The sequence below is a fragment of the Elephas maximus genome, chromosome 4 (genome assembly GCF_024166365.1).
Source record: "Elephas maximus indicus isolate mEleMax1 chromosome 4, mEleMax1 primary haplotype, whole genome shotgun sequence".
Taxonomy (NCBI): Eukaryota; Metazoa; Chordata; class Mammalia; order Proboscidea; family Elephantidae; genus Elephas; species Elephas maximus.
Genome location: NC_064822.1, coordinates 156,531,161 through 156,540,836, shown reverse-complemented (window position 1 = coordinate 156,540,836; position 9,676 = coordinate 156,531,161). Strand labels below are relative to the sequence as shown.

Here is a 9,676-nt window from a genome sequence, read left to right as displayed (position 1 = left end):
GGAAGCACTGAAACAGCAAAGCTTACCCAGAAGTTACTGAAAATTTTAGATCTGGTATGTGCTCTTTCTTCTAATAATGGCTTCTTTCTTCTTCTCTTAGAGACTGAAATCCACACTTACAGAACATATGGAGAAGATCATTCTAGGAGATGTAGTTCCCAGATTGTCCTCTGCTGTGCACACTTGACAAGCCAGGTGTGGCAATAGAGAATCTTGCATAATCCTTAAGTGTTTACGCTGGGGAAAAGTATGAAAATAAATGAGCCGGACATTTTCATCAGTTGAGGTCCACTCAGAGAAACAGAAACCACTCGAGTAATTTCAGTGTGGTAAATAACAGAGAGTTTGTTAATAAGGTGCAGGAGGACAGAAAATGCAAAAAGAGAACATTAGAAGGGAGATACTACCACTCCTAGTGCTGGAGAAACAAAAGGAAGAAGCTGAGATGATGTGAACCTAGAAGCTTGGTGGAGGGCCCACAGAATTGGCACTCTGAATTCCAAAGAGGGTTGCCACCTGCCTGGCTTGCTGTTGGTATTCTAGAAGCTTGGAGGACGGACCTCACATAATGCGGCTCTGAGGAGAGGTTAGTGCTCAGCTGTCGCTGGTACCTCAGAAGCTCTGGAGAGAGGCTCTGTGGAGGCAGGACTCAAACACGTAAGGAGTGGGCACTGTGTAGCTGGTTGTTGTGAACTGAATTGTGCCCTCCCTAAAATATGTGTTGGAATCCTGACTCTTCCATCTGTAGATGTAACGTAATCACTTTCTATGATCTAATCTAATCTATTCAATCAGTTGAGGTCATACCCATGTAGGGTGGATCCTAAACCTAGTCACTTCTGAGTTATATACAGAGCAGTATAGGCACACATGCACACATAGAGGAAGACAGATGCCATGTGAGGATTGCCAAGGAGCCAAGGAATGCCTGGGGCTACTGACAAGAAGCTGACACAGCCAAGACCCTGATTTTAGTCTCTAAAACTGTGAAAAAATAAATCTCTGTTCTTTAAAGCCACTGCTTGTGTATTTGTTTTACAGCAACTCTAGGGAAATAAGATATTTGGTGCTGGCACCTATGAAGGGCAAAATGAAACTTTTATTAGGAATGACAAAAAACTGCCAGGGCAAAGGGCCGTGGTGGGTGACCTGACAGGAAAAATAATCGCAAATGAACAAGTCACTCTTCTCCTGCCACCCGGTCTCCCTTCAGATTTCTCCTATTGATGGAATCCAACAACAGGCCTTCTGATAAAGGAGACATGTCCTTTGCAGAAACATCATCACAAAGCTTAGTATACCCACTGCCATCAAGTCGATTCCGACTCATAGCGACCCTATAGGACACAGTAGAACTGCCCCATAGAGTTTCCAAGGAGCGCCTGGCGGATTTGAACTGCTGACCTCTTGGTTAGCAGCCATAGCACTTACCCACTTAGTATAGAAGGCTGGATTTGGAGCCTAATACTCAGCATATCATTCAGGGGAAGAAGTTCGGTAAACAGCAACACAATAAACCAAAAGGAAGTAAAGGGTGGAAATAGTAAAGGTAAGAGCAGAAAGAAATAAAATAGCACACACCGGTTTGTTGAGAAGAATACTAACACCACCAAAACTCTGGCAAGTCTGAACAAGAACAATGGAGAAAGAAGAAACAATATTACAAAACAAATATGTAACTAAGGGTGCAGCAAGACAAGAATACAGTAAGAATATTAAGAACTTGCTGTCAATAAGTTTGAAAACTTAGGTAAAATAGGCATAATGTAGAAAAATATAATAAATAAAGCTGACAGGTAGAGATGCAGAAACTGGGATGTTCCTAAAAGATTAATGAAACTTAAGCTGTAGTTAAAAATATTCCCCCGCACAGAAAGGATGGGAACAATGGGGTCTTGCCCTTTAAAAAAAATACGTAATTATTATTGTTGATTTTGTGCCCTTGATTTCTTTAAACATTTCATACATGACTATTTTATATTCTGTATGTAAAAAAAAAAAAAATTTTTTTTTTTTTATGTAATATTCTCAGTATCTACAATCCTTGTGTGTGAGGCTGTTTATTGTTGCCGTTGTTAGTTGACATTGAGTCAGCTGCAGCTCTCGACAGCTTTACGTTTAACAGAATGACACGTTGCCTGGTGTGATGGTGAAGATTGTGTGTCAGCTTGGCTGGGCCATGATTTTCAGTGTTTATATGTGATTATTCCCATGATGGGATCTACTGTGAGTAGCCAACTGGTTGGAAGGGAGTTTCCTTGGGGGTGTGGCCTGTATCCAACTATAAGCAGATGTTCTGGCTTTTTGCTCACTCTGAATCCTGTGGCTGCCTCCTGTTCCTCCGACCTTTGGTTCTTGGGACTTGAGCTATCAGGTTGCCTGCTAATCTTGGGAATCCTTGATCTTCACAGCCTGTTAGCAAGAGCCCTGCTCTTCAACCTGCTGATCTTGGGTTCACCAGCCCCTGCGGCTATGTGAATCAGGAGAAAACTATTCTGATTCACGGACTTGGGACGTTCCAGCATCTACAATCACGTGAGCCCTTTCCTTGATATAAACTCTATGTATATTTATATAACTTACTGGTTTTACTTCCCTAGAGAACCCAGCCTAAGACACCTGGTTCTGCACCATCTTCATGATCATTGGTATGTGTGAACCCATTGTTGTGGCTATTATGTCCATCCATCTCATTAAGGATTTCCCCCATTTTCATTGGCCCTCTACTTTATCAAGCATGATTCTAGCCATTGAACTTTTCTGATGATCTGTCCAAAGTAAATGTGTCAAAGTCTATAATTATTGTTTCTCATGATAGCTATGTTTTTTGTGTACTTGATATCCTTTGATTTTGAACTTACTGATTGATTTTAATATGGGTGAATTCCTTGCACCCAAATAAATGTCTCTCTTTTCCAGGGAGGGTTTTCTTCGATGTCTGCTTTTGCCACTGACTTGGGACCATTTCAGACCTCCTTAAGTTTCTGGGCTCAACATTAGAGCACCAGGCTTGGCTTCTCCATCTGTGCACTAGCCCTAGGCTCAGTGTCCCAATTATAATGGTGTTATCAGGATCCATGCTCAGGGCAACTTGCCCCACCAGCTTCCTGTTGCTCCAGTCTGAGTGCCCCTCTAGTTCTGCTCTAGCTAAACTTTTTTGGGAAAGCCATGAAGATTTCCCTTCATTTTGCAAATTGACTGTATCTCAAAGAATATAGCCTGTGTATTTTTTTTTTTTTTTTATGGTTAATGCTTTGTTTTGTTTTTTTCAGGAAGAGGGTCCTTTAATACACCTGGATGGCCATAATGTCAGATGCAGAAATCCTCAGTATATTCTTAACAGAAACATGTATGAGTGGAAAACTAAAAAGGAAGATGAGGGTGGATTATCAATAAAAGATTTGTGAGCGTATCGAATACTGGGGGCAGAGGAAGGCACTTAGGGACATGCAGGAGGCTACAAATCTAAGCCAAAGTTTATTTCTTAAGCTAAATAGTGGATACAAGAGGTTAATTTCATTTATTTATTTATCATTATTTAAGTGTGTATGTATGTGTATAATACTCTTTTGCAGTTATCATATATTTTATAATATAAGAAGTAAAAAAAATTAACAGTTGCTGTTGTCGTTAGGTACTGTCGAATTGCTTCCAACTCATAGCAACCCTGTGTACAACAGAATGAAACACAGCCTGGTCTTGCGCCATCCTCACAATTGTTGCTATGTTTGAGCCCATTGTTACAGCCACTGTGTCAATACATCTCATTGAGAGCCTTCCTTTTTTTTCACTGACCCTCTGCTTTACCAAGCATGATGGCCTTCTCCAGGGGCTGGAACCTCCTGATAACATGCCCAAAGTATATAAGATGCAGTCTCACCATCCTCCCTTCCAAGGAGCATTCTGGCTGTACTTCTTCCAAGACAGGTTTGTTTGTTCTTCTGGCAGTCCATGGTATATCTAATATTCTTCAATAACACCATAATTCAAACGCATAAATTCTTCTTCATGAATTCTTTAATTGCATGAGGCAATTAAAAACACCATGGCTTGGGTCAGACACACTTTAGTTTTCAAAGTGACATCTTTGTATTTTTAACACTGTAAAGAGGTCTTTTGCAGGAGATTTGCCCAATGTAATACGTCATTTGATTTCTTGACATAGAGAAAGCACTAAGGCATCAACAGCAATATTGTAGGCAACCCTGGCACTGACTAAAAAGAATGGCCATAGCATAGATGTTAAGTGCTGTGCACAACAGCACTGGTCTCAACAGGAGACATGCCTAGATTGAGCTGGGTTGGAAAAGAGGTAGATGGTGAATGATATATGGTAGCCTTGTGCTTTTGTTCGTAGAGTACAGATAAGAGGACCCCTGAAGACTAACATGTGTACTTGAGAGGAATTTGGGGTGAAGTTCTCACAGATCTGGTGGGATTAGATCAGAGAAGTGTTATACTGTGACACTATAAACTATTGTGACCTGGGAGACGTGGATTATGCAAATTCTACTACCCCCAACTATATACTGCCTCAACTCCCCTCCTGGTTCTGAGATTATCTTGAAATAGTTGTTTCATTGTAATACCTACTCCAGTTGTCCTTTCTCTTGTGTATTTCTATACACTGCTCTTTGGTTTCCCAAGTAACATATCACAGAGAAGCAATTTACAAAATGGAGCCCGGGTGCTTTGAAACATTAATTCTACTCTTATGGGGAAAAATTTATTCCCTGTATGTGGTTTCTGCACCATAGAGTCAGGCAGGCCCATTGAAACAGAAGTGTAGCTAAGATAATCTGTTAGATTCTTATCTACAGGTCAGGATATTAAAATGCCATGTAATTGGACCTCCTGTTTAGAAATGTTAATAACTGTTGCATTGAAAACTCACCTAACAGTAAATGAGAATACAGCAAGCTAGGAGAATTTGTATAATTTCACTCAATTCTACCTCATTCACCAAGCCAAAAAATAAATTATGTTCAAAAATCAGTCATGTGCTATCTCTGGCCACTTTTCATAAGGATGGATTATTTAGCACACTTGTCTGAAGTTTTAACCCCATAAGAGATAGTAGCATTTCAGAACGGTCCTGTGAGTCAAATTTACACAGGCGTCTGCCAGCATAGCATGATTTGAGGGGACCCAAAGTTCTGCCCACCCCAAAATATCAACTCTACCCACTTTCTTTGTTTCTGAAGGGTCTGCTATAGGATTCACTGCTCAAATGTCTTCCAGAAACAAAAGATTTTTTTACCTTTGTTTCTTAGTAATCTGTTCTTTTTTTTTTACTATCAGTGAGAAATATCTAGTTTACAAAGCAGAAGAAGTGTTTTCTGATTAAGCCTATTACCTACTGTTATCACCTCGTAGACAACCTAATCCTGAGTGACTAGCTACCTGGGAGGAGAGCAATATTAGCAGTGGCAGTGGTTGTTGTTTGAACTGAGGCATAACTTGCGTGAAATGAATCAGTGTTAAATCCCGAGCTCAATAAGTTTTACATATACATGTACACAAGTAACTATCACCCGAAGGCTCCCTTTTGTCCCTTCTCAGTCAATACCCATATCAGCCTCTTCAACACTCTTTCTTAAACACACCAAGTGGTAAAAACCAGTCTGACTTCTATGATGACAAGTCGGATTTGTCTGTTTTTGAACTTCGTATAATGTAAACATTCAGTATGCACTCTTTTGAATTTGGTTCTTTTAATTTTGTCTATGACCAATAAGCAACATCATGATTGTCATGATTTGAATTATGTCCCCCCAGAAATATGTGTGTCTGTTTGGCTGGGCCATGATTCCCAGTATTGTGTGATTTTCTTATATGTTGTAAATCCTGCCTCTATGATGTTAATGAGGCAGGATGGGGAGCAGTTGAGTTAGTGAGGCAGGACTCAATCTACATGATTGGATTGTGTCTTGAGGCAATCTCTTGAGATATAAAAGAAAGAAGCTACAGAGAGACAGTGAGACCTCATACCAGCAAGAAAGCAGTGCCAGGAGCAGAGTGCATCCTTTGGATTCAGGGTCCCTGCATGGAGAAGCTCCTAGTCTGTGGGATGATTTATGAGAAGGCTGAAAGAGAGAGAAAGCCTTGCCCTGGAGCTGAAGCCCTGAATTTGGACTTTTAGCCTACTTTACTGTGAAGAAATAAATAATTCTTTGTTAAAGCCATCAACTTGAGGTGTTTCTGTTATAGCAGCACTAGATAACTAAGACAATGATAAATGGAGAAAAGATTGAAGCTGTCAAGGATTTCATTTTATTTGAATTCACAATCAATGCCCTGGAAGCAGCAGTCAAGAAATCAAACGATGTATTGTATTGGGCAAATATGCTAGCGAAGACTTCTTTAAAGTGTTAAAAAGCAAAGATGTCATTTTGAGTATTAAGGTTCACCTGTCCCACTCCATGGTATTTTCACTTGCTTCATATGCATGTGAAAGTTGGATAATGAATAAAGAAGATTGGAAGAATTGACACCTTTGAATTATGGTGTTGGCGAAGAATATTGACTATACCATGGACTGCCAGAAGAAGGAACAAACCTATCTTGGAAGAAGTACTGCCAGAATGCTCCTTAGAACCAAAGATGACGAGGTTTTATCTCACATATTATGGACGTGTTATCAGAAGGACCAGTCCCTGGAGAAGGACATCATGCTTAGTAAAGTAGAGGGTAAGAGAAAAAGAGGAAGACCCTCAACAAGGTGGATTGACATATTGGCTGCAACAATGGGCTCAACCATGGCAATGATTGTAAGGATGATGCAGCCTGGGCAGTATTTCCTTCTGTTGTATGTAGGGTCGCTATGATTCAGAACAAACTCGATGGTACCTAACAACAACATGTCTATGGGATTGATTTATGTTGTTGTGTGTATCAGGAACTTGTAATTTTTCATTGCTGTATACTCTTCTATGAATATACCACAATTTTTCCATTCTACTATTAATAGATTTTTTTTTCTAGTTTTTGACTATTTTAAATAAAAGTGCTATGAACATTCTTGTACATGTAGTTTGGTGGACGTATGTACTTTTATTTCTTTTAGGTATATACCAAAGAGTGGAATTACCGGATCATAAGGTGGGCATATTCTTAGTTTTAGTAAAAAATGTCCAAATTCTTTACTGAAAGGTTAGCTTTGATGGAAGGTACCCTGGTAGTTGTCTGTTTACTCCTCCACATCCATTCTCTGCCTTTCTCTGTCCTGCTCTGTGCCCTGAATCACCCTAGTTTCCTTGCACATTGGCTTCTGTTTGGATGCAGCCAATCAAAAGTCCCCAGATAAAAGGAGAATGGGGAGAGAGAGATTACAGTATATATCCCCTCTGCTCTCTTCTTGCTTCATCACACTGAGAGTAGCTGCAATCTTCTACAGTCATAGCTCTTACTGAATGGCTTCAGTTTCAAGGCTCTGGCTCCCACTGGCTGCATTAACGCCACCCTTCCCCCTTGTCTTTTCTGGTCGAGGGAGTGATTATGGATTCCCACTGTTGCTGGTCCCTGGGCACTTCTCCATCTAACATGATGCTCTTAGCTAACCTATTTCCTCTATTAAAAATCTAAAATCTTTCAATATGCTGTTTTTTCTTACAGGGATTGTGACAGATACAAGAGAAAATAAAGGGGATTTTGAGACATGTCAGAATGTGTTGGAGCACACAGGGAGTCCTGCTCAGCATGAGAGAGCAACAGAAAGATATTGAACTGAAATTGGTTATTTAGGACAATTCAATTCAACAAATATCTTGGGTGAGGACCAGAACTCTGGGGGATACAAAGATGAGGTTTTCATCTTTAAGGAATGGTTTAAAATTTAGGGTTTTTTGACAAGTATATTTGAGTTTGAACCTGACTGTGCCAGTGACTAGTTATTTAATTCTAAACAATATACACAACTTCACTAAGCCTTAATTTCTTCATCTATAAAATGGAGATCACGGTTATACCTGTTTCACGAGTTGTTTTAAGTCTTATAGGAGACATTTTATGTAAATTAGCCATCACAGCGTATGAAAAATAGAAAACACCCAATAAAATACAAGTAGACTTTTTTCATTATTATTGTTATGTGATCATGATAATCTTTATTTTTACTGAAAATATATAGACAACTAACACAGATTTTAGAAAAATGCCAGAATGTACCTAGAATGGGATAATTTCGGGCAGGTTTCTCTAAAAAATGTAACATATTGAGCAACATTTTGAAGAACAAATAGGATTATAATTCATACTTTGATGAAGGAATAATGTGATGCAAGGCAGAGAATGTTTGAGGGATGGACAAGTCTGTCTAATTCATTTTCATTAATGGTAGGTGTATATGACATAATAATAATAATTATGACATTAGCTAAATTATGGGGATCTTACAAGTTTAAGTCCTGTAAAATCTCATTCTATAAATTTAAGATGTGTCAACTCATTTTAATCTTCACAATAATCTCTATTCTATAGATGCAGAAACCGAGGCACAGAAAGGTTAAATAATTTTACTCAAGTTACATGGCTAGAAGTTGCAGAACCAAGATTTGAAGTTAGACACTCGAGCTCTACAGCCCATGTCATTATCCACAATGCCACACACACTTACCTTTCTTAACTTTTCATATATGATGATGTATGCTAACATACATATTTGTTATATGCCATTATTATTTTCACATTTCAGATAAGAAAAGTGAAGCTTAAAGAGTTCAACTTGACCCAAGATTACATAGCTAGAAAATGGCAGAACCAGCATGTAAACCCAGGTATGTCTGAGAACCACACCTTACCATCTGCAGTTGATTTTCTTCTATGGCTTCTAAAGCTTCCTGTTTATGAGCAGAATCAAAGGTCAAGGAGATACCTCAGCAAGGGTTTAACAGGTCAGGAGCTGAAGAAATGTGGCAGGAGTAGATCTGGTAATTGAATTTATTTGGCCAATGGCTTAACTCTGTCACACCCCTGAAACATTCCCAAAAGCAGTGATGAAAGACAAGATACTCACATGCCAAAGGGTGAGACAGGTTTTATGATTTTATTAAAGGGATTCACCCTGCAGTGATAGGGTTACCAGGAGTAGTTCTTGAACAACCCTGAGCCTTTGAGGCAAAATCTCATATATCCTGTAACTTGGGAGGGAGGTTACACTCACCAACCAATGATAGACACTTTTGCTCCAGGGTGGCCGAAAATACAAAGAGAGGTTGAAACTGAGGGTAACACTGCTGTGAGGGCAATATTGTGTGTGGGTGTATTGTGATTGGGGCTGGAGGGGGAAGAGATACATGGGTAGGGGGAAGGTAAGATATCAAAGGTGAATAGGCAATAAATCTGGGAATGGTGGTAATGAGGGCTGAAATGTGTGTTTTGAATTAGATTCTGATTCCAGAATAGAAAATTAGAATCTGTAGTGTCTGAGCAGAAGAAACTTGAGAGGTAGATCATCAAAACATTGTACCCTAGACTGGATCTGCCCATAGGGATTTTTTTTTTTTTTTGAAGAGCAGTTATTTGTTTTGTTTTTTGTACTTTAGATGAAGGTTTACAGAACAAACTCGTTTCTCATCAAGCAGTTAGTACACACATTGTTCTATGACGTTGGTTAACAATCCCACAACATGTCAACACTCTCCCTTCTCAACCCTGGCTTCCTTATTACCTGCTTTCC

At 39.4% G+C, this 9,676-nt stretch overlaps 1 long non-coding RNA gene across 2 annotated transcripts; it reads left to right on the top strand.

Annotated features, from left to right (window-relative positions):
* Positions 1-395: 395 nt before the first annotated feature.
* Positions 396-9,197, top strand: LOC126075866 (uncharacterized). 2 transcript variants are annotated; one of them, XR_007517306.1, is made up of 5 exons: positions 396-586; positions 2,412-2,535; positions 7,067-7,101; positions 7,615-7,770; positions 8,693-9,197. It is a non-coding gene; the product is annotated as an uncharacterized LOC126075866 (long non-coding RNA). The 2 variants fall into 2 exon arrangements; XR_007517305.1 differs by lacking the exons at positions 396-586; positions 2,412-2,535 and adding an exon at positions 2,769-3,927.
* The last annotated feature ends 479 nt before the right edge of the window (positions 9,198-9,676 follow it).